Source organism: Harpia harpyja, chromosome 6 (assembly GCF_026419915.1).
Source record: "Harpia harpyja isolate bHarHar1 chromosome 6, bHarHar1 primary haplotype, whole genome shotgun sequence".
Lineage (NCBI taxonomy): Eukaryota > Metazoa > Chordata > Aves > Accipitriformes > Accipitridae > Harpia > Harpia harpyja.
The window spans coordinates 10,379,297-10,397,873 of NC_068945.1; the positions used below are offsets into that span (position 1 = coordinate 10,379,297).

Sequence of the window (18,577 nt, forward strand, 5' to 3'; positions counted from 1 at the left end):
GGGCCGTGCGGCTGTTGCCGCCCGCGGCGGGGGCCGGCCCGGCTGACCCCTCGCGTCGCTGCGCTGCGGGCCGCCTGGCGGGGGAGGGGAGCGCTGGCTCGTCCCGCTGGTTTTGTGCTGACGGCGGGAGGGCGCGCAGAGGGGGGAAGGGGTGCTGTGGGGAGGGGAGGCGGTCCGCCGTCAGCCGGCGAGGGGCCGGGTGGGCGTCCCCGCCGGGCGCTGCGCAAGTGGTGGCCGTCGGAGGGGCTGACGGTCTCCCGAGCATCTCCCAGTCCGCCTTCGCAATCGGCTAGCGAGGTGGGGAAGCGTCGTCGGTGCTCCACAGGGCCGGAGACTGGGCTGGAAGGAACGCGCAGAGGAATCGCTGCAAGAAGCTGCGCAAAAAGAATTTTTACGTGACCTTCTTCCGGGGCAAGGTCGCTCAGGTTGTGGTCTCTGATTTTCATGCTTTCTGATTTTTGCCCTGCAGCTGACTTCGGCTGGGTGTTTTGTGGCTGAACAAATCCCGATGGGACAATGGCACGCCTGGAGTCACACGCGGATGCATGCTTTGGCGGGAAGGAGGAGTGTAGCCTGATGCAGAGCCACAACCGCTCTTCCTCCGTCTGCTTCGGCCCCAGCCGTATCACACTCTCTCTGACTATTTCGCCATGTCCCAGTAGAGCATCACTTTAAAACGGTAGTATGGAGGACCTCGGGAATGAGCCCCTGGAGCGTGAATGGAGTTTTGTGCCTTGTTAAAGTAATAAGCACATCCGTCACCATAAGTAACAGTAAAGACCAGATGATACGACACACCTTTTCTCTGACCTATGGAACAGATCAACTGAAAATTCAGGTATACGATTTGCCACTGTTGCTGAGCGAAGGAAGAAGGAAGTGATTTGTTTAAATTCCTGCGGGACCAACCCATGCAAAATAAGAAAGAATAGCAAAGAATATTTTCTCCTAATGCCGTAACATTACTTCTTTCTGGCTGTAAAGGAAGAAAGTAGAGGCAAAATACTGAATTGTACACATTTAGTTTCACTAGGGAAGAAAAGAAAGCTTTAGGTTTCTTGTCATACATGATTAACTCTCTCTCACAAGGGGGAAAACAGAACGGTAGATTCCAGAGTCCTCCCCAATAAGTCACTGGGTTAAACGTGACTAGGCAGAGAGCCCAGCCCTTGCCGTGTAAGTCTGTGGTTACCTTTTTTTCTGTTGTTGTGGCCAGTTTAAGGTTTTATTGATTTTTTTGCCATCTATTTTGCCAGGCTAGTAATAACTGGATTAATTCCCTCTGGCTCACCAAGCAGCCAAACAAACGCTGGTGCCAGCATGAGAGAGGTGGTGAGCACAAGTGGTGAGGAAAGGGTAAAAGCTGCTTTTCTGGGCAGCAGTACAGATTCATGCTGGCTTTAAGTGACTATCTAACCATGACCTACTTTGCTGCTTTACATTGTTTGACATTGCAAAGGGTCCCCTGGAGGGAAAGGAATGAGTTAAGCCATCCACATGGCATTTCAGGTAGCGACTTGCTATAAGCAAATAAATTCAAGACTTTGGTAACTACAGCTGAAATGGGAGCTAGAGGTAAATAATAATTACACAATGAAATGTAAGGGTAAGAAAGTCTATCCTGTGTAATCAAAACAGGAACATGCACAGCTGAACTTCAAGAAAATAAGGGGGAGGGGAGAAGAAAACGTACAGGAGAGGTTAGGGAAGGATCAGAGTAAGGTATTTTCATTTCTGAACCAGAACCAAGGGGCTGTGCTTGTCCCACCAGCGCCTGTTGGGAGGAACATTCGCTGCTGCATTATGTCTTCTTTGGACAGGATCCTTCTCTCTCCTTATGAGCATTCAACAATCAATTATCATAGTAGCATTTGTAATAAATGGGGAGGAAAATGCCACTTCCCTATTTGCAAGATCTTAAAGCCTTTAAAGGCAGACTGGACCATGTACCACATCTTACAACAGCTCTCCTAGGCCCCCTTTTAGATCAGGCTTCATTTTGTTCGCAGTGTTAAAAGCACAGGGTATTTAATCCCCTCCCTGAACCGCTTGCAATCTAAATAGACAAGGCAGGTGCAAAACGGCAGAAGAAAGGTTATTCCCTCTTCCTGCTCTTAGTTATTTACTTATTTATTGTTCCAGACGATGGAGGATTGAGGCACAGGTAGGTGAAGAGATCTCCCCAAGGTCACACGGGAAGTCTCCTTGTGACAGGTCACAGTTTCAAAGTTCAACTCTAGTTCGGCAACGTTGGCATTTTTGATGAAGCGCAGTTTTCCAGAAAAACAAACCCTTGTGTTAAGGGACACAGTCTAAATAAATTTGCCTGATAACCTTCATACAATTACAACATTTTTGTGTGTGTACATTTTAATCACATTTAACTTTTGGTTTGTATACAAAGTCTGTAATTAGGTAAGTCTGAGATACTCTGCTACTTGCATCTGTCCCATCATCTTCCCAAAACACATTAAAGTAGATAGGATTTCCTTGCTGTTTCTTTTTTTCCCAAACTGCAGTTAAACCTGATTAGAAACAGAGATCTAGCTTGAAAAACTCTCTTAATGGAACTCTTGCCCACAGCAAAATGTTGATGGTCTGATGGTCATGGTTTGATGGTGGCTGTAGTCCTAAGGTAGTAAACATCATGAAGAATACAACCTAGGAGGGAAGGAACCCATTACACCGCAAGAACATGGGATATAGGCCTGGTGGCAGGAGAACGTAAGGTAAAAGGTGATCTTCTGTCACTGCGTTAGACCTGGTAGATCAGGTCATCAGGCTGTGGGATGGATATGCTCTAAGCGTGATTTCACATGGCTGTAATGGAAAAAAAGAATTAGTTGTCCAGCTTTGCAAAATACAGAGAACCGAATTCATCCACTGGAAATCACGAAGTGCTGACACGTGCAGTGCTGGCGGGTGCTGAATTAAAATTCTGGTCCACCTATATTTTAATTCTGTGCTTATTCATCTGGATTTTCCATTCAAAGGGAAAATACATCACACAATAAAGAAAAATTGTCTTGGAGTGGCAGTTTTGCAAGCTTCTTTTACCCCAGTTTTATTTGAAGGAATGGTTCCTTATTTTTGGCAGTGGGCCTAGTTTCTGTTTAATTTTTGCTTAAAGATTATACAGTGTTATACAGATAACACATTCATAATAAAGTGCTTTATAATGTAGTTAATAAAACAAGACAAATATACACCACTTGCATGAGTGTGCAAGTTCGCACAGTGATCGCCCGCAGTTAAGTTCCTCGTGTTAGTGGAAGAGGTAATAGGATGGAGACCTTTTCCTCTTTAAATGAAACTTTCTTTTTAACTCATCATAATAGCCCACATTTTCAAAATAATCTTGATTTACCCTCTATTTTGGGGCACTTGTGTGCGTAGGTACCCCCAATACCTTCAACTGCTTGCACAGGCATGCAGAAGCTGAACAAGAAAGCGTATCTGGGGAGCCATGGCAAGTGAACACATGGGGCTTCTTCCTGCAAACCTGCATCATGGTGGAGTGGAGTCTGTGTTTAGTGTCTGAGACTATAGTGCAAAAGGAGTGAAATGTGATGATCTCATTTAATGAATTTCTTTGATGTCAGAGGAAACAAATGGTTATAAAATTTTGCAGTTAGGTAAGTAATAGCACTCAGTTTGTAGCAACTAAACTGCATTGATAGCTCTGGCTCATTAAAAAGTTCAGGAGAAACAACAGCTGTGAAATAAAGTGATAAGACAGAAATGGGGCAATACAGTACTTACATGGTATGCACATCTGGCTCTGGCAAAGGACCTGGCTTGGGAAGGACCTTCCCTCCCTCCCGTGCCCTCAGTGACTCTTCATATCCTTGCACTATGGTTCCCTCTTCTCTCCACTCTGCCAGTGTAAGTGTTGGGAAGGCCTCATAGGATCTCTGTCATCATCTTGGTGAAATATAATCTCAAAGGAAAAAAGGAAAGAACATCCTAAACCATTTTTGTCAAAGATCCTTTATAATTTCATCTTTAAAATATCAAAGAAATATTTTGAAACATTTCCTACTTTGTTACAATCCAGTCTGTACACCATCCATGGATAAATAGAAGTCTGTCTTCCACAAGGATCATTCAGCCAATGCCTTCCAAATGCAAGCAAAAATACGTAGAATTGAAAGTTTGTATGACATACAGTGATGTTTATCTGTAGATGAATTTCCATACAATAAGGACAATTTCTTTTCTCTGAACTGGTTAACTGTTCAGAAAGTTCAGTAGTCCTAAGATGTTTAGGTATGGATTTTGTTCATTGTATGTCTGAAGAAGTGAATATGGCTTTGTCAGCCTAACGCCTCTCCAGACACATGAGTGCAAGGCCATGTTCATGCTGAAGTTTTTTACATTAGTGCAGTCATCCCCTGTAATGACATACTGTAGTGTATTTGCCTGAAGAGTGATGTGTGCCACTGCAATTTATCATGGTACAAAGATTTTTATAGTACTGCTGTTAGTATAATTACTATATTACACTAGGTTTTCCAGTAGTGCTTCATGTAGAAGCACGTGTAAAGTCTTCAATGACTTCTGAAGTAGTTCCACAACGGCAGGAGTGATTACTTTTTTAGGAGCTCATTCCAGGTTTCCTCGTATGCATGTCATACTTGGAGATGGTACTATACTATTTGAATCCCCCATGTCTGGACATTGTTTAAACTGAGTTTTGCTAACGAACAGATTCATCTCTCCCACTCCCTTCCACCTAGCCATTCACTTACATGATCCCACAATTTACCTTGTTAAAAATTATCGTAATTCTGAAGACAGACTGAATGCATTTTTGCCTGTTTTACAGAAACGCACTTCTGCCCATGCTCTCTAGTACAGTCACAGGCTTCCAGCCGCTGCCTTTGAAGCAGATTGTTGATGTTAAGGGTCAAGGCTGATCGACCGCTCTCCTCTTTGGGAAGCATCCATTGATATCTTAACTAACCTTTGCCGTATTGCACTCTGGACCCATACCGCTCTGCAGTTCACAGAGCAAGCTTTGTGGAAAATACTGTGAACACAACTGAGCTTCCAGTGAGCATTATTTAACACATTTCCCAGTACTGAGGAATGTTTGGCTCCATCACTACAGCCAAGTCCTGTGTGAAGGCTAGGAAGGACACACTTTGCACTGAACCCACTGGGGACTCATGGTGGTACAGATTTGTTGACGGAAGTCGGCAGAAAGCAATCAGGCAATGTGGGGGAGCATCCTACTCTTAATGGTGTTGGCTTTATGGGGAGGGGGAAGAGAAATGTTGGCAGATGCAGTGTGTCAGTATATATCTGAGTCCTGGGGAGACTCCTGGAGTGTCCTCAGACACAGCTTATTTCACCTGACCAGTATATATCCTGAGAGGGGGCAAGTGGCAACAGCACAGGGGCTGCTCCCTGTAGACAGCATGGTAGCTTAGCACTCCCTGTCAGCCTGGCAGACTTGGTCATGAAGGTATGCAAGTATCTATGCCAGGCTGATCTCATTGAAACATTTTCTGTATTTCAAACTAAGGAGTTTTCAAAATCTGAAAATAAAACTCATTGCCTTTAAAATCACACATGATGGCATGCTGAGAAGAAGGGCTATGCTGTGAGTCCAGAGTGCCCCTTGACTCTGCTAATCTGTTCCTGTGGTTAGCAGGTTTTGCAGGGGGAAAAAATGATTGCTGAAAGAGGGGACAGACGCAAGTCCCACACAAAGTGAATGGGGTTACATTTTCCAGTAGTGGTCCTAGAGGGTGATACACAAAGATCAAGTAAGACATCCATGGACACATTTTGAGTCTTCTCCTTCACACATATCCCAGTTATTCAACCAATCAAGCTTCCACTTTGGTTTGTAATGCTGTAGGCAAAGCAAAGTGACCCATGAGCTTTAGGACGACTGTAACAAAAATCTTTGAATTGGGTTTAACAGGTGCCCACTTATAATTTCTGTGATTCTTTTTAATTATTGTGAGGAGCTGTTGTTTTGTTTAGCCCACACCATTACTGTAAACTGAAAGAAGAGCCAGTGAAATGCTTTATGGCTAGAATTCAGTAATGTGACCTGGAGGATTTCAATGCAAACTCATTGCTCCGAAGCTGGGTCAAACCAGCAGAGATCAGAAGATGTTGCTTTCTGACTGTCTGGCTCCATCTAAGTACCATTATTTTTTATATTGATACCCCTCTCTTCTAAGCAAAGAAACCAAGACATAGAAACTGTTCCTCAGTTCTGCAAGTCAACCCCAAAGCAAGTTTAAGATGTAGCTCATTTTCTGATTGCTCATGCCACCTCCTCTAGGCACCCCCCACCCACCACAGACATCCACTGCTCTCTTCACGTAACACAGACTCCCAGCTTTGCCCTTCTGACTCACACCTAAGCGAGATGCCCACAGAAGAGAGGACTTGAGCCCCTCCTGTTATGGTGAGTGAATAAATGGAGCCTTCTAGGGGGCCTACTCCCAAATGCTAGTTCTTGCCCGGGGAAGCTATTTTCATCCCCCCACCACAGTCAGCAGAAACTCTCCTCCAGAAGCATTCTAAAGCATAGTAGGAGATGCTGGCTTCGGAAGCTAAACCAGCTTCTGATGGTTTTGCCCCATGTTGGCAGCTTCCAGTTCTGCATCGCTGTTTGCTGCTGTCTTATCTGTATTGCTGCAATTGCGCTGGCTCGAAAGCAAATCCCTGTTTTCAGGGAAATCATTTCTATTAGCATGTTATCCAGCCCCATGACAGTGACCGCAGCATGAGAACAGGAGTGGGAAACTACAGTGTGGGCGTAGGGACTCCTTTAAGCCACTTTAAGCCACCATTAAAGCTCTCCGTTTACATAGCAGCCAAGGGTGAAGTTACCCAGCAGAGCTGAGTCAAAGGATCGGCTCAGCACTGTGGGAATGGGCAAGTCTCAAAGTGCTGCCCTCCACCCCTGCTCATCCCTCACACCCACCAGCTTTGATGCTTCTCTAATCTCTTCCTGAGCCAGTTCAGCTCACTAAATCAGCTGAAGACTGTCACTTTTCTTGCCTTGAAGTAGTCTTCTGTTCATTAGCCAACTGACTGGGTTCAGTGAAGTGCCCAGCAAACTCCAGAGACAGCTCAAGAAGGGCCAGGATGAGCAGGCACAAGGAGAGTCCCTTCCCTTTGTTGTGGCTGAGAAACACTAAATCAGCTCTCTGCCTCTCCTGAAACTTCCACCTAAATTAAGCTCGTGCTCTGAGTTGCCTGCTAGAGAAGCTTACATTTCCGCAGGCTACAGAAGGAGCTGCGGATGGGGATTAGCTTCACTCAGCTAAATTTAGTCTATGTGCATACCTCTTCCTGTACCTGGTGGTGTAATTCCAACACTTCTTATTATTGATAGCTCATGGACATAAACTATCGTTAATTGTCTTGAATAGCATAATCAGCCCCAGCAGTGATAGCTAACACCAGCTAGATAAGCACGACATTTTTTTCCTTGGCACGTGCCAGAGATTTACTGTGCGCATTTAGCTTGTACTCTTGAAATCTCCGTATCGTTGTAAACTTACTAGCTAATGCTGAGACATATGCATGTGGGCAGCAGGAGATTTGGTAGGTTCAGAAAGTCACAACCTCCCTGTAATTTATTGATTTGCTTTTTAGCACCTTAAGAAAAGTAGGTAGAAATTTACCCTGCCTGGATTTTAGTTTTATTGATTGGGATTGGAATAGTAATTAAAATTAATAGATTTAAACAGTACACGTTAGTTGGCAGGGGGTTTTGGTTTACAAAGGTGCAACTAGAAGTGATTTATTTTGAAAGTTTAAAAAAACAGGGAAGCATTTTGCATGAAAGCCATTCTGAAAGCAGGTAAAAACTGTATTTTGTGTGACCATGAGTTGTCTTATCCTTTTATAACTTTACTGTGACTGCTCTGCCTGCTTGGGCTGGTTCTGGGCCTGAAAGATGGAGGCCCTTATCCTAGCTATTCTGAAAAGTTCATAGAACAGAAGACAAAAAATTAGTGAACATTATGTAGTAGGTATCAACCCCCCTATTTTCCCAAATCATCCCTTTAGTTACAGATTGGCAGTCTACTGACTGCTGTCTTTAGTGATTGTCATATTTATTTATTTCTACATCAGTGAGTAGATTAAAAGCCCTTAAAACTGTGATGTCCTAAACTTATTGTTTACTTTTCCTCAGTACAGCTGATGCACCTTGTAGTCACTCACTTTTGCAAAGCTATTCCTGATTGAAATTATTGAATATGTGATGCTGCTAAATGTATTTCAAATTGTATTGTATCTGCCTGTATTATTTCACAAATGATGTTTGATATCATTGCAGCTGTTGTATCTACTTGGGGATGTGGTGCTTACCTTTCAAATCAAATAAATACACAAAACTGATTACATTCCACTTTCTCTTTAGTGGTTTCATCATTGTACAAAACATAATTAAATTGTCTTGCCATATGATAGGAAGTATACTAAGAGGACATTTATAGCCCTGCATCCCTGGTTGTTGATTCATGTCATAAAGGAACTTGACATCTGTCTCTGTTTGTACAAGGTAATGGTTTGCTCATTGTGGTGAGTTCTAAATAGCAACTGAATGAGCTGTGTGAGCATGGATGATTATCTTCATCAATTGCTTATTGCTGTTACTCTTTGCATTAACCCTCTCCTTCTAGTTCCATCCATGCTAAGACTTCATCAATGCTAGAAAGGATTTGGCAGTGCAGTTAGACTTTGAAAGTATGCCAGCCAGTGCTCTTGGTGGAGGCTCATCTTGTAGAGCAAGATCCTGTTTCTGGGACAGTTTATGTCACCTCTGCATATAAAACATGCTGTTTCAACCAAACCACCTTTGATATCTAGCATGTGCGTGGGTATGTGTAGTTAGAGAACAGTTATACTATAGCATAATTACATGATTCCATATAGTCAGTGCTACTGGTACAGTGTAGCATTCTGACAAGCTTCAAATTGATGTTGCTGTAGCAGCAGCACTTCTAAGAATAAACCAGAGCTCTGCTTTATTTTTGGTGTAGTAAATGACAAAAAATACAGTTGTGACTTCTGGGCTACTTCCCAGTTGCCTTTTAATGTACCATTTGTGAACTGTATTATTCTCTAAATATCAATTATAAGATGTTAGCTATTGAAGGAATGCAGAAAAAAATACACAGAAAGAGCCCATCCCTCTTCCGCTTGTTTTTGCCATGAAAAATGCCTGTGGGCACTGGGCTTGGGCAACCTTTGCTTCCATGGATGGCTGATTGGTGAAGGAAAGCACCTCATTGAAGGATCTGTCTGGCATGAGACTGACACCGTGATTCTGAAATTGGACATGACAGAGGCCATCCTGGCTTGCTCAGTAGTGAACTGTTGATATAGGGAATTTAATTGGAGAACACACAGATCTTTACAGACATTAGTGGCAGAATACCAGCACCTGACACTTGATCCTGAGGGCAATTTGACTAATCCTAAAATACAGGCTAAGAGGATGAAGTGCTTGTAGGGGAGCGTACCTCTCACTAGGATTGTAAAGGGTTCTGGTCAGCTGGCTTAAAAAACTTCTCAAGGGGGGAAATGTAGGAGACATGAATACACACTTTAATGATGGGATTTTTTCTCATCTACCTTTAGATAAACAGAGCATAGGCTTATAGTTGTCTAGTCACCTTACAGTGAAAGGAAAAAGAGAAGTTATTTTGAGTCATCTGTTCTAATCCAGATGTCTGTTACAGGGAAAAATGCGTTGAATCCTAGAAGTGCATTTTCCTTCCCTTCACTCTAAAAGTGGGCTGAATCATTGGGGGAAAATGAAAAAGATTAATTTGCAGTCTGATCAGTGACACAAGAAAAGTGGGTAGGGGCACGTAGCAGGGGAAAAGGAAGAGGTGGGGTCACCATTTTAGTACTAGCCCTTCTTAGCTCAGTGTAAGCCAGTCATGAAGCTGCACCTTCAGAGCGAGGTGAAGGTCATTCATTCCAGCTGAGCGCCGGGCTGCAGAGGATGGCAGGCATGTGCTCCTATTGTGCCCCTGCCAGTTTCAAAGGACACTTATTTTAGCCAAAACAACTGCCAAGGTCAAGTGACTGCCTGTGTATTTATAGCAGCAGGGTAATGCCATTAAGCAGCATTAAGTGCCCAGACTAACAAAGGAAAATGAGCAGGTCTACAAATACCATCTCCAGCTCGGGTTCCCTCTGCTGTTCATGTGCTGGAAGTCTGCTTTACAGCTGTAATGAATTCTGTCACAATCCTGTTAGCGGACATAAAAAAATGAAATCAGATTGGGTTACTGTATGAATGAGATGCAGTGGACCCCTGCAAAGAGTGTTCTGTAAAACTGGGGTTGGCCAGTACTTAGGGAACTGATGGCACTTCAGGATGCAAAATGGTACTAGTGCTATCATCAGAGAAATAGAAAAAGAGAAAATCTAAGTGCTTCTGGCTGTTAAGGGCCTCATAGGTACTGGTTCTGGGAGTTTAACGCTATTTAGACCAGTGTGCTTCTTCACTAATAAAATGTCTTAGAAGGTAACATTTGGTATTGCAAAAGGTTATGGGTATTTCTATCTCAAGCAGCAAGGTAATAGCAACACCTCTTAAATAAGCAGTTGTGAAGTATTTGTGTCAGGAGCCACTGAGGGTGTCTAATTTTTTAACTAATCATGTCTGTATCTCTGATGTTTACACTGTGCTGCCCTCACTGACGCTAGTATAACCCTCACCTACCTATTTCAGGCATCTGTCTGGGTCAGGAAATAAAGGTTGCTTTCCTTCTAACTGAGTTTCTTACAAGCCCTTTATTGCTGCCACTCCCACTCAGAGTGTGCAGAGTCTCCCGATTACTCTCATCCCTTTCCAACAGGTCTGAAGATTGAAAAACATAGTGGAGATGGCCCAGCTTATACTGATCTATGGTGTATTAGGTTTGTGTGGCAAGGTTTTGGTAGCAGGGGGGCTACAGGGGTGGCTTCTGTGAGAAGCTGCTAGAAGCTTCCCCTGTGTCCAACAGAGCCAATGCCAGCCGGCTCCAAGTCTGACCCGCTGCTGGCCAAGACCGAGCCCATCAGGGACAGTGGTAGTGCCTCTGGGAGAACAGATTTAAGAAGGGAAAAAAGGGTGCTATGGCACAGAAACGGCAGCCGGAGAGAGGAGTGAGAATATGTGAGAGAAACAACCCTGCAGACACCCAGATCAGTGCAGAAGAAGGGGGAGGAGATGCTCCAGGTGCCGGAGCAGAGATTTCCCTGCAGCCCGTGGGGAAGACTGTGGTGAGGCAGGCTGTCCCCCTGCGGCCCCATGGAGGTCCACGATGGAGCAGATATCCACCTGCAGCCCGTGGAGGACCCCACGCCAGAGCTGGTGGGTGCCTGAAGGAGGCTGTGACCCTGTGGGAAGCCCATGCTGGAGCAGGCTCCTGGCAGGACCTGCAGACCCATAGAGAGAGGAGCCCACGCTGGAGCAGATTTGCTGGCAGGACTTGTGACCCCACGGGGGACCCACGCTGGAGCAGTCTGTGCCTGAAGGACTCCAGCCTGTGGAAAGGGCCCACGCTGGAGCAGTTCGTGAAGGACTGCAGCCCGTGGGAAGGACCCACGTTGGAGAAGTTCGTGGAGGACTGTCTCCCGTGGGAGGGACCCCATGCTGGAGTAGGGGAAGAGTGTGAGGAGTCCTGCCCCTGAAGAGGAAGGAGTGGCAGAGACAGTGTGATGAACTGACCGTAACCCCCATTCCCCATCCCCCTGTGCCACTGGGGGGGAGGAGGCAGAGAAATTGGGAGTAAAGTTAAGCCTGGGAAGAAGGGAGGGGTAGGGGGGAGGTATTTTAAGATTTAGTTTTTATTTTCTTATTATCCTTCTCTGATTTTGATTGGTAATAAATTAAACTAATTTCCCCAAGTCAGGTCTGGTTTGCCTCTGACGGTAATTAGTGAATGATCTCTCCCTGTCCTTATCTCGATCCACGAGCCTTTCGTTATATTTTCTCTCCCCTGTCCAGCTGAGGAGGGGAGTGATAGAGCGGCTTTGGTGGGCACCTGGCATCCAGCCAGAGTCAACCCACTACATATGGTTTCCTTCAGGTGGAAATTAAGATCGGAGCCATACAGTTGGATGGCTTTCTTGGCATCTATCTTCGATGACAGCTTTCTGGCTTGTGCTCTGGAGGGAGAAATTTGTTAGGTAGCTAGCTCAGGAAGTGCCAGGGTAATGTTTATTCTCCTGATTGGTATCTTTTGCTCTACACTCTACTTGGAGCTTCAGCCTAAAAGTCAGTGGAAACTGCAACTGGAGCAAAAAGTGTTACTGCTTTTATGGAGGTTTAAATATTTTGGGGGGGAATGCCTCTGAGTAGTTGGTGTGGCATTTTATGCTCTGGAATCACACAATCTGATTCAGATTTCCAGGCACAATCATAGCACAAGCACTATTATGTCACGGTGTCTCACAGCGTGTTGCATCTGTCTCTACCCTGCCTATCTTGGCTGCCCCTTTGCTTCAGCAACGTTGCCTCCTCCAAAGTTATGTTTCAGCCTTATTCTCAGCAAAATCTACTCTGTCCTGAATTCCATGTCTGGGCAATATTTGTGTGCTGTGTACACCCAGCTCCAAAGTATTTGTAATGATCACATCTCAGCTGATAATTTCTTTTAATGGTCTTTTCTATTATCCAGTTACTCTTTTGACCATGGAGCAGATTTTTCTTTCAATCACAGTGTCAGTAATCTATATGAAAGATCTGTTGTCTTTAATGATACAGCAGTATCCAGACTTAAGTTCCCTTTGGACCGATCTTTCATTTTCCTCTTGGCTCCAAACATTTTTCTTAGCATATGTAAGTACTCTCTGAAAACCATTTTTTTTTTATTGTGTCCATCCACTAGGTGCAGAAGAACATAAACCCAGAAAAAAATTGTTTTACAAACTTTGTGGTCGAAAAGCACAAACTTACAGTTGGAGCTTGAGATCTCTTATGGAGGGAATACAGCATTTTACAGCAAACATGTAAACCAACAGCAAATAGATGGCTCCAGATAGGATTAGCCATCTGGGAGACAGCAGTATCAAGAGACACTATAAAAGGGGCTGTAAAGGTTATGTCAAGGCCCAAGGATTTATAATTTACATGTAATTGGATTTGCTGCCAAATGAGGAGGAAAGTGAGACTGCTATCATGAAGCAAAGAATCAGAACCTCTAAGGAACTTAATGCATAATTAGCACTGTGAGTGACAGCCTCTGTTATTATTGCCACTGCATTTCTTGTTATAGCAAGACAGACAAATAAATAAGGGAAGGGGTGGGTGGTAATCATAGAATCAGAGCACAGACAAAGCTGAGAGAGCATGCTAGAGGTTGTACGGGTGTCAAACTTACCAGAATGACTGAGACAGCAGCTTACAAACACCACCAACAAAATCATAAACTAGGCAATTTATGAGAGCCAAATTAGGGATAGCCACAGAAGAGAAAGAAACACCACAAATGAACAAAGGAGATCTGCACTTTTCCTGAGTGCTAGGACTCAGTCTGCTCAGAGATTGCTAGCAAGTCCCTTCACTTCTCCAAGACACACTTCTGCACCTGCACTCCTTGTAAAGCACTTTGAGACTTGCAGAAAACAAGCAGGCTGCTGTAATGAATGGATTTTTAAGGACTGCCATACTGGGTCAGACCAATAGGTCATTTAGTCCAGTATCCTGACACCTGTTTTAGCGAAAAAGGAATACAAGAAGCAAGACAAATGCTGAGAGAAGTTACTTCTGGTATGTCCTCCTTACTTCCAGCAACCAGTGGTTTAGGGATAGACTTTGCTGCTCAATCTGTCATTTGTTGGAATTCACAATGTTAAAGTCTTAACAACACCCTGGCAAGGAGTGCCTGGAGTGACACCAGTGGTAGGAGGGAACAGTAGTTAAACCTTGGGGACATCTGGCCACAGTTGTTTCAGAATGAGCTCTGGTACAAAACCCCAGGGCTAAACCGGCCATGTTCAGAGCACTTTAGTTCTGGAGTCCCAGCATGGAAAGCGCCTGGGACATTCGATCCAAGCTTATTCCTCAGTAGAAAAATTTTCAGCTCATGGCTATGTCTGCTTTGTAGTAGTTTTACATTACAGGTAAAGAGAGTTGTGTAAATCATGTTTGTTTTAACTTTTCTTAACAAGGCATCTCCCATAACGCACATTTGGAATTAACGATTAGGCAAAGCCAAAAGCCCTGCTGTGGTACTATGACTGGAGGTGATCATCTCTGGCATTTAAAAGTGCTCACTAACACAAGCAAGCAATACCACCACCTGCGTAGCCTAGCCCTTCTGGAAGGTAAATCGTCTTCCTTGGCTCACATGACCCCTGGCAAGGACAAAGGTCCCGTTTCTGCAACCTTGTTGTCTCAAGGGCTTGTAAATGTCTTTACCTTGGGTAGCATCTTCTCCTTATTTAGTTCCATTTACCTCAATGGGATTGCTTGAGGTAAAGTAGTCAGGGCTGACAGGGCATCGTAAGCTGGCCAAAACAAGAGAGTCTTTTGACCACCCGTGGAAGCTGACAATGTGGAGAGGAAATATTAATGTTGGCAGTGCTTATTATAGTTTTTCCTTAAAACGAATACAAAGAAATTTCTTTAACAGATAAAAAACATTTCATATCTAGTCACACTTACGTTTACTTCTTTAAAGCAGTTACAGTATTGTTTAGACAGGTATTTGCTTGTTTTCACTGTTAAAATAACTTGTCCCTCGAGCAGAATGTCAGATATCTACATTTTGCCAGGGGCCATTCATTTAGATATTCTGCCAGTCGGGCTGAAGTAGGCTCTGAGGCATTTAAGCAAGGAAAGTCAAAAGTAAAAGCAACTGCAGAAAGCTGTGCTTTTCCTCTTCGGGGTCTGGATTCACTGAATCCAGTGAAAGGATTTTAAAGCAGCATCCCAGGAAGGAATATAAATGATCAACAGTGTCTAGAAGAGAGCACTGTCTATTCCTGTACTGTGTTAGTAAAACAGAGTATCCATAAAGGATTAGTAATCCAGAAATATGTAACCCCAATTATTAAGTGCTTACAACTGACATTTCTTTTTAATAGATTGTTCACGTACACAGCCACGCAGGAGCCTTACATAGACTCAGCCTTTTGTAACTGCATCTTTTTCAGGACAGAATGAGAGCCTAAAATATACATGAAAGACAGTAGTAGAGGAAAAAAGATAAAGCATAGAATTTGATCAGGTTTAACCCCGTACACATAAACCATCTCCCAGTTAGATCTGCTGGAGTCAGATTTGTTTCTCCCCCTGTAGAAAGAGAAAGGTGGGCAAAAAAAATTATATATATTTTAAATTTTCTTCTTGAAATTTCTGTTTCCTTCTTCACATAGTTACACACAGATTTTTCTATGAAAGCAAATAGTTAGAGAAAGGTTAGATTAAAATTTTACCAGAATCCTTAACTCAGCACACAAAATCTGAAGTGCCTTTGTGTTTCCCCAAGGTCTGTAGTGAGTTTGCTTAGCTGTTCCTCTCTGCTTTGGGAACAAGGGCTCCTACCCAGAAACATCACCACTCTTTATGCTTGTTGACTCCAGTTATACTGGAGATAATCTTTATCTCCAGCACTTAAGGGACGGCTGTAACTGCTATACTTATTGGAGTCAACAGAAAACCAGTGCTGAAGCTGTTTGCCCAAAGGCCTCACTCCTCCAGCGAACAGGGCAGGGCACCAACCCCCTCGTGCCAGCCCTCTGGACCAGAGCTGAGGAGACACAAAGTTCCAGTACTTTCTTCCTGCTCTCCTCGGATTCTTGGTTTATTTTCCACCTTGTTTCCTAAAAGGTAACACAGCACCAAACCTGATCATTTTTACAGGCTCTGCCTGTGTGTGACTGCTGCTCTGTTCTCTCCTGAGAACTACTGAGTAACTCCTGGGCAATTTCAGCAACGCATGAGAGAGGAGATGGGTTCTCAAAACCACTAACTTTCTACATGCTCAGCAAAAGAAGACCAGGAGAGGAGAGAATTTTTTCATGCTTTCTTGCTAAGTGGAAAGTTAATGAGCTTACTTTTTTCCTAGATGTTAAAGAATCCATATGATAGGGACATTTTGGAAAACAGACATCGTTCCTTCTGCAGTCTGTAGCATTGTTCAACATGCACAGTCATCAGAACAAGCTGGAATGAAAGAATCAGCAGATTTTGTCACTCATGTCACTGCAGGACAGCAATGCTGCCATCACAGGTCTGGGACAAAGAGTTAGGTGTGGGCCGGCACTCACACAAAGGCAAAAGCATGCAGTGGAAGCAGAAACTGGGTAGCTGGGAAATACAAAGGAGACTGTGAAAAAAAAAATACTAATTTGTTAATTAGTCAAAACAGCATTGCCCACACAGCTTGTTTTCTTTGTTCTTTAGCCAGGGGAGGGCTCTGATGAAACAGGACAGGCAATTGTGTAATGTCAGTGCTGCACAGAAGGGTGGTCAGGGCAATGGTAAAACAAAACCTTGAGGACAAGAACCAAGAGGTAGGGCTGATTTGTGAAGACATATCACCAATTAGTGCACCGGCAGCGGTGGCTAGAGACCAAGTGATTTTGAAAGAGAAGTACAAGTGCTCTAAGAGAAATGACACCGAAAGAGCTGGCGATAGGGGATGTGCCTCCATCGCTGACACATGTGCCGATACAGACCATTGCTCACTGGGCTCGGTTCCTGCTGAATTCAGTGCCCCCTCCAAGACAGCTTCCTCCTAGCTGCTCCCTCTGCCAGCTAACACTCTCCACTGGTTGAACCAGTGCGTCTCTCTTTTTCAGACTAAGCCAAATCTTCTTTTGTTTCTGCCTGTCAAACTCATTCCCATTTTTTTCTCATCTGCTGGATAAGATGAATCCACTCACACACAGCCTGACAAAGCTAAAAAAGCTTCTAAGGCTGGCAAAACGGTCGTCTGTGAAGCAGCCACCCATGCGTTCTGCAGTAGGGGCCTCTGCATTTGTCAGTTTTGTATGCAAGAGGTTCAGCAACCAAGAAGCGCACAGCACAGGCAGCTGAAGAGATGAATGGCTGAAGCTAATGGGGAACATGGGCAGATGGTAATTACTAGATGTGCTTGGGACGTGCGGGTATCAGTTTGGATGGATTTCTGTTTGCATCATTTCTACTCTCATTAAATCTCGATAGGCTTTTTCTTCCCCCATGTATTCAAAACCAGCGTGATGACAAAACTAGAAAGTATCATGCAGCTGCATTTGCAAGAATAAACAAGGGGTCATGTAACTCGCACTGTTTCTCAGGACCGACCTAGCATAGGTTTTGCTGCCAGTTACTCTCCTGCTCCCTTAAAAAATCATCACCCCGAGGGGTTTTTGCTCTTCCTGAGAAGGAAAATTTCCACTTTGCATTTCAATGAAAGGCATTCAGTCTCCTTTCCCCGCCCCCAGACCGTTTCCTGTGCAAACCCTCTGACTTTCATTTTCTTTTTGAAGCAGCTGAATTTGCATTTCACTGAGCCCTCTCAAGCATCTTCTTTCTCAGCATGTGAGAGAGGGCTGGGCCGGGGGACGTGCTGGGCTGCACATCTGGCTCCTGGAGTTGCCTAAGGCAGCCAGGACCGAGTCCCTTGCAGCGCGACCCCCGGCACAGCAGCGATGTCAGCTTTTCTCCCAGCCTGTGGCTCCCTGCGCCAGAACAGCCACTCTTTTCCACGCAGGCTGTGTATGTGCGTGTTTGGATGGAGGCGGGTGGTCACATAGTGGGATACAGCCTGTGACACCGGCCTGTGTGAGATAACCTCATATGGAGAATTAGTGCTTGCAGGGCACGGTGGTTTGCCGTATGGAGGAGACAGCGCTCGGAGCTTTTTAACGTTCACACCACCTAACCCCATTTAGGATGTAGGGATCCCAGAACAACTGGACTACCTGACAGACCTGAGCCTGAATGTGATGGCCTCCAGCAGGAACATATATTTAGCAAGGTGAATTCCGACTAGCATCCTTGCTTCATGTTTTCACACTGACACACCATCCATCTGCGTGCAGTGGATAGGCAGATTTGCTATCCCTCATTCAGCTCTAAGATGGATTGGCTTCCAGAAGTAAATTGGAAAAGAAATAGCTTCTGTCCTTGGGCATGGTGAGGTTTGGTGAGGTGAAATCTTGTCCATCTTGAGGGTGGTAGACACAATTTTTTACTCATCAACTTTATGTTCAGTAAGTGCGCGTCTATGATGGATGTACAAACCAAATGTGAAAGATGGCCTTTGTTATTTGAGCACTTTAATTAGAAAGTCTTTTTTTTCAGACATCTGTACCTCACAAGGAAATACTGCAAGTTTTTGCATTATTGATTTTCAAAATGAGTTCTTTATCTTAATGCGGATGAAACAAAAGAGCTAATAGTGTGAGAGTGTATTTTAAATTTTGGCTGTTTATTTCTATGGCTCGGTTCCTGATCAGAAAGCCAGATGGCCTGGAGAGGCTGGTAAATGAGATACAGAGTCTTTTATCTTTAAATCAGCAAGTGGCCAAATTCAATTAGTTACCATCCCAGACCTACAGCTATCCTTTTCAATAAGAATAGGTGGTCCCTGCCTATGTT

The 18,577-nt window shown here is 44.2% G+C and overlaps 1 long non-coding RNA gene across 1 annotated transcript; it reads right to left on the reverse strand.

Moving 5' to 3' along the window:
* Window positions 1-282: 282 nt before the first annotated feature.
* Window positions 283-16,318, reverse strand: LOC128142630 (uncharacterized). Its single transcript, XR_008235460.1, has 5 exons — window positions 16,045-16,318; window positions 14,405-14,532; window positions 4,043-4,118; window positions 3,763-3,940; window positions 283-2,525 (listed from the first exon to the last, which is right to left on the reverse strand). It is a non-coding gene; the product is annotated as an uncharacterized LOC128142630 (long non-coding RNA).
* Window positions 16,319-18,577: the final 2,259 nt, after the last annotated feature.